Genomic DNA, 6302 nt, shown 5'->3' on the forward strand with positions numbered 1-6302 from the left:
TATCTTTAATATTTTGAGTTTCTCAATAAGGTTTTGTTATGAAAGAAAATGCTTCGGATTAAAAATGACAATAAAAGAGTTAAACCACAGCCATAAAGTGCATTACACTGGGCAACTTCTAAGAGATATTCGCTGAAGACGGCTGATAGAAAAGGTCAGCATCACAGAACGTGGACTCTAGAAAACCTCTCAGCAGCCAGGCTTCATGTTCTGAAGACTCCCAGGAAAGAGAGCAGTGCTACAGCAAAGAAAAAGAACTAACTGACAGGTCTTCAGGGAAAAGCTTCAATGAACTTACGAGGTGAGGACTTCACTGATGAGCAGGAACAGAGAGGGCCAAGAAAGTGAAACTCTCCTGCAAAGGCAGTGCAGCTGTTTGTTTACCTGGGGGAGTAAGTGTGCTGGACGGTGAGTTTACAGCTTCAGAGCACACTGAGATAAGAACACAAAGATGTTCTGGAAAGCAACTCAGAAAACAAGAACTGGGGCTCTGAGGAATACGAAAGCTCTGTGGTTCTCAGTGTTAAAAACAACAATGTCGCCCCCTCACTGAGCATGAATTGGGCGGTGTTGACTGTCACTGCTGGAAATTGAGAATTGAGATTCCTTGTACAACAAGAATTGGTGTCTGTGGTGGCTGGAGACACACTGACAGATTTGTGACACACGTGTATATAAGGATATATAGTACATGAATTAGGGGGGGATTATACTACGCAGGCTCTTGGCTGTAAATAGCTCAGTTTTATTTTTTTTTATTATTATTGTCTACGGCCATACCACCCTGATCCCGGCTGATCTCGGAAGCTAAGCAGGGTCTGGCCTGGTTAGTACTTGGATGAGAGACCACCTAGGAAGACCAGGTGCTGTAGGCGTAAAAAATAAAAAATAAAAAAAATAAGGGATTGTAAACTGACAAGGTCCTTGCAATCTGTGAGGTCAACCAAGGGTTGCCTCGCCTAAAATTAAAATAAATAAATACATAAATACATAAATAAATAAATAAATAAATAAATAAATAAATAAAATTATTACCTGTTTAAATTTGCTTGGATCCTTGGAATCTACCCTACACTATTATATCCTATGCTGTTAGCATTTCACTTTATGTTGTTCTTAATCCACATTCCCCAGCACCCCACACTTAATTTGGTGTATGCACTAATTCATGTTGTTTACATGAGTATAATAAATAAGGCTGATAGTTTGAGGAGAGGCCGATAAAGTTGCAAAGGAAAGATGTTATTAATATCATTCAATCTTAGTCTTACATATTGATACCTTCTTACTGTTTTCTGTTATAATCGATATTATTAACATGTGGCCATTTTGTTGATGCTTTGGGTACTGATATTGACCTGATTTGGTGATTGGGGTTAAAGAATTTAAGAATTTGAGTATAACACAGAAACAGGAATATTTGTCAAAAGCATAAATTTCCCATGAAGATACATATTGAAATATATAAACCATAAGTGCAGAAAATTTTATATAATAAAATGGTCCCACCTATGGTAGAAGTAATGCTGTTAAGAAGTAGAAGGGAATTGCGGCAAATACTTGGGAAACACAGGGAAAACTATGAATCCACTCAAAACCATGCTACTTGAGAAGGAGCTCAAAAGATGAGATTTCTCAACTTATAGAAACTAGACCCACTGCATATAACTGTCTCTACAGATTTGAAGGCTGTCTGGCAGAAAGAAGATTGGGTTTGTTAGGTATGGCCTGAGGGGCAGATGATGAGAGATGCAGCTTCCTGAAAAATGGAGCAGAATGTCTGACACTCATATCTCTGCTCCTGGCTCTGAGAAGAAATATAGCACCGGGTGTGCAGCCAGCAATTGCGACCAGATGCTTGCCATCAGAGAGGACAAATAAAACGGGGAGGTACTGACAGAAAACGTCTGCTCAGCTGACTGCCTGCACTGTGGCCAGAGATAAACTGTGACGGATTTGTGATTTGTCCTTCTGAAACCTGGCCCTAGGGTGTAGTCAATGAGGAATTGGAGGAAATCTATAGGCAAAAGTAGAGACAAAGTACATGTCAAGTGGTGTCAGATTTTAATAGAGATTAATAGACACCAGGTATCAGATTTTTGTAAACCGTAGAGATAGTGGCAATCCATGGGAAAAGAAAGTGCAGATTCTGCTCCGCTGGCCGGTGCAGCCATGGACATTTTTGTGTCACCTACATCAATTTGGTCTACTGTGCACATGCCCCATGCTCCTCTCTGGGGAAACTGCTGCTGCAAAGATTCGAATGCCTAAGAGAGGAGGGTGTCTGTCTGTCTGTTTGTTTTTGCCCTTGGCACTATCCCAAGCTTAGTATGTGTTCACCGAGGCCCTTTAGCCCATCTGTCAGAAGACTCGCATAGTTAAAAGAATTGCAAAAGTTAAGAACGTGTCACCCCAAAATATATTGCATGTAGGGGCACGGGAGCATGCTTGATGCCACACTGTCTGACACGAGAAATATGCCGTAGGATATGTGTGAAAGGTGAATGGTTGTTCAGGAGCCAAGGTGCCAGGGTGTAAATCCCACTTCCACTGCTGATTGGCTGTGCGATCTGGGCAAATGCCTCATCCTCTCTGCTCCCGTTTCCTCTTCTGTAAAATGGAGAGAGCAGTCGTATCTGCCTCATAAAGTGAGGATTCAATGAGTTCATTCATGGCGAGGGCCCGTCCCTGTGCCTGGCCACAGTAAGCAATTAATAAATGATTATTGAGTATCAAATTATTGTTGCCATCGCTATGCTCAAGATCAAAGGAAGAATCAGAGTCCTGATTCCAGGTAAGAAAAATAAGCCTCTTAGGCAGCAACCTGTAATTAGTTATCTTAGTATCTGGGTGTGATTCTGGGTAAGGTTGTCAAAACACAAATATACAGGGGCACGTTGATGTTTTCTACCTCTTTCTTCCTTTCTCTCCAAACTAAAGAAGAATTTACAACAGACTCGCTACTTTATTTTGTCCATCTGAGCACTCAGATAGTAACTCAAATTTTAACACACATTCAGATATTAGACTACCCAGTAGATCCATGAGCCTAAGTGTTGTGCAGACACCTCAATTTCAACATCTCAACACTTGAAGTCTGGTTCTTCTCTTTGTATTTCTATTGTCAATATACTTAGCTGTTTCCAGAATCATTTTTGGTTTAGCAATACTACCGAATTTCCCTCAAATCCATCTCCTTTTCAATTGTACTCCTGAACTTCCTTAATTCAGGGCTTCTTGAGTTAGTGCCTGGACTACTGTAAAAGATTCCTGCTCTAGCCTCTCAGTGCCTCTTGTCTCTCTCCTCTCCTCCCCGCAACCCTTTCCTCTTCTACACAGTCATCAAGATGAATTGTCATAAATACAGATCTGATCACACTCTCCATTGTCTACAGTTTAAAGTCTAAGTCTAAAGCCTCTATGGTTCTTCATGGTTCCAATTTACCTTTCTAGCCCTGACACTGTTGTAGCCGCCAGCCCTCAAAAGACACACAGACCACCAGAAATCAGTGAGTTATAGGAAACATGCTCTTTATTCAGCCAGCTGGGTCTGCCCGGGGTACACAGACCCCAAATTAAGCAGCCCCAAAATGTAGGGGTACAGGGCTTTTAAGCCCTAAATCGCATTCCTCATTCTGTCTTAAACGCAAAGGTCTATTTTTCTCTTATTCACTACCTGTCAACCCACAGGTCAGTTGTGCAAGTAGGGGTACAGAAGCAGAAAGCTTATTGTTAGAATGTTATGTTCCCATGGGTTATAGCCTCTGCTCCCATGGGCGATAGCCTATGTTCCCATGGGCGATAGCCAAGCAGTAATTTTCCAGCCAGCACAACACTCCCTCTGCGCTAATTCAGACTTGAAGGCTATTGGCTGATTCCTCCCCATCACCTCACCTGTCCCAAAACACACAGGGTACCAGAACTCTTCTGGGCCTTTGCTCATGCTAGGTGCTTTCCTGAATGCCCTTTCTCCTTTCTCTAACCTGAAAACCTCCATTGAACCTTTTAGGTCCAGCTCAAATGCCACTGCTATAAAGGATTCTTTGCCGTAGATTTCCTTCCATAGAATCACTTGACTTTGCGCTTATATAGAAATTTAGCATTTTAACAACATTAAAGGCATAGATGGCTTAAAGGCAACAGATTAAATGCATAAATGGCTCACTGTGCCAATTAGATTAAGAGCTTTTTAAAAAATGAACTCTCTTCTAATGCATCTTAACTTCAGCTACTAGCCTAATTTTTCACACACAATAGGTGCTCAAAAGGTTTATTGAGTGAATGAATGAAATAAATCTTTTATCTTGACATAGTTTCACTTTTCATCAGCTCATCAAATAAAGGGACATATGCTATTCTTTCCTTGTTTTCAGTTATCTGTTTTGCAATTTCTAGCAATCTATTTATGCATGGGTAAATACTGCACTGGAGAGGTGATTCTGCTCTTCTTTGGGGATGCAATGGACTCAGCTAAAGGAAAGAGAAGATGACCACCAACTATTCGTTCATTTGATTGCTTTTTACGTGTCAGACCCTGTTCTAAGCTCAGGAAATTCAGTGAAAAGTAAAACAGACAATGCCCCAGCTCTCCAAGAGCCTCAATTCTGTAAAGAAGAGACAGAAAAATAAGTAAACAGAAAACGAGGTAATAGTGTCTAGTGATAAAAGCTAAGAGGACCATAAAACTGGGTGATATGGTAACTCGTAACTAATTAGGGCTGGGAGTTAGACTAGGTGGTTAACTCTCTGATGAGATGAGACCTGAATGTTGAAATAGAGCCTATCTTTTAAGATCTGAGAGCAGGGAAGACAGCCCAGGCAAAGTCTAAAGATAGGAATCAGTAAAAGAAAGGAAACAAGTGGAGTTGGCACATCATTAGTAAGGAGTGTACAATGCAGTGTACCAGATACTATATTCCTATCTTTATATCTGATTTACATCCTTGGAAAAAGGGTATCCACATTTTATAGAAGGGAAGACAGCATCAGAGCAATAAATAACTTTCTCGAATCTCAGATGTTGAAAGTAGAAGGAATAATTATCTGAGTGAATTCTGGCTGTCTCAATGTTTTGAAACAATAGTCTGGCTTAAGTAAAATGATTTTAGATATCATTGCTTCTTTACTGTCTATTGATAAACATGTGGTAAGAAGCAAATATAGTGAGATTCCTAAACACGTTTATTGCTCATGTTAGAAGAGACAATATTGCCCACCATCAAGGTTAAATCTATTATATTAAGCTTTTTCTTATTTGCAAGTTATGTATTTCAAAATTTATTTTTATCCATTCAAAACGATGGTAAAAACTATGTAACAAGCAGCTTTATTATAATGGAATTCTAATAGGTCAAATTAAAATGCCTATTGATATAAATACCAACAAAATTAAAACTCATGATTATATGAGAATATATACTATTTGGACATTTTTTTTTTTTTAAGTTTAAGATAAAATAAGAGACACTTCAATGTTAAAGGACAACATTTATCTACCAAGCATTATTTCCTATTGTTGTTAAAACATTCTATCAATTCTCCCAGGCTGAAAAAGCAGATTAAACTAATAAGAAAATGCAACCAGGAACAATTGTGGGCACTTCAAAAGAGCATTCAGTTTGTAGTGAATACAATGAAGAGATATACCTTTGTTCTTAAAACATAATCCATCAGGGGTCAGTAACCACCAAAAAACTAATTAAAATGTTAATGAAATGTTAATCCCATGTAACTTTCTTCCCTTGGGCTAGTGATACGGAATTTAATTACACTGACACTGGAGATATTCCTTAAACCAAAGATAACGACAGATTCTAAATTAGAGTAGTATCTCAATTAATGTAAAGAGAAAACTTGGCCAATTGCCTTAAAGAATCAGGCTGCAGATTTTTAGAATGTACACAAGAAAAAGGATGACCCCAAAATTCTGTCGAAGAAATCATGTCTTCCTCTCAACTGTAAGATTCGAGTTTTGAGTAACTGATCTGTGGAGGAGAGTTAATAAAGGAACACATTATCTACCTAACGACTATCAGCACTACGCGGATCATAAATATCATAAAGATCATACAGATTATAAAGCGGAAGATAAAAAGGATTCAAGCCAGTGTGTTGCCCAAACATCAGAGAAACTTATCACTGAGAAATTCCTGTGTCCCAGACACATGGCAGAATCTGCATGGGCTGTTTTCTGAGATCTATTTTCCCCTCCAGCTATGCTTTTCCTATCCCAGTGGGGATATCCTGGTAATGATAAATGTCTTACTTTACATCCAAAAACTTCATTAGAAATAAGGACCAAA

At 39.1% G+C, this 6302-nt stretch overlaps 1 pseudogene; it reads left to right on the forward strand.

Moving 5' to 3' along the window:
* Window positions 1-766: 766 nt before the first annotated feature.
* On the forward strand, window positions 767-875 carry LOC111732922 (annotated as a pseudogene).
* The last annotated feature ends 5427 nt before the right edge of the window (window positions 876-6302 follow it).

This window comes from Pteropus vampyrus, unplaced genomic scaffold (genome assembly GCF_000151845.1).
Source record: "Pteropus vampyrus isolate Shadow unplaced genomic scaffold, Pvam_2.0 Scaffold12, whole genome shotgun sequence".
Lineage (NCBI taxonomy): Eukaryota > Metazoa > Chordata > Mammalia > Chiroptera > Pteropodidae > Pteropus > Pteropus vampyrus.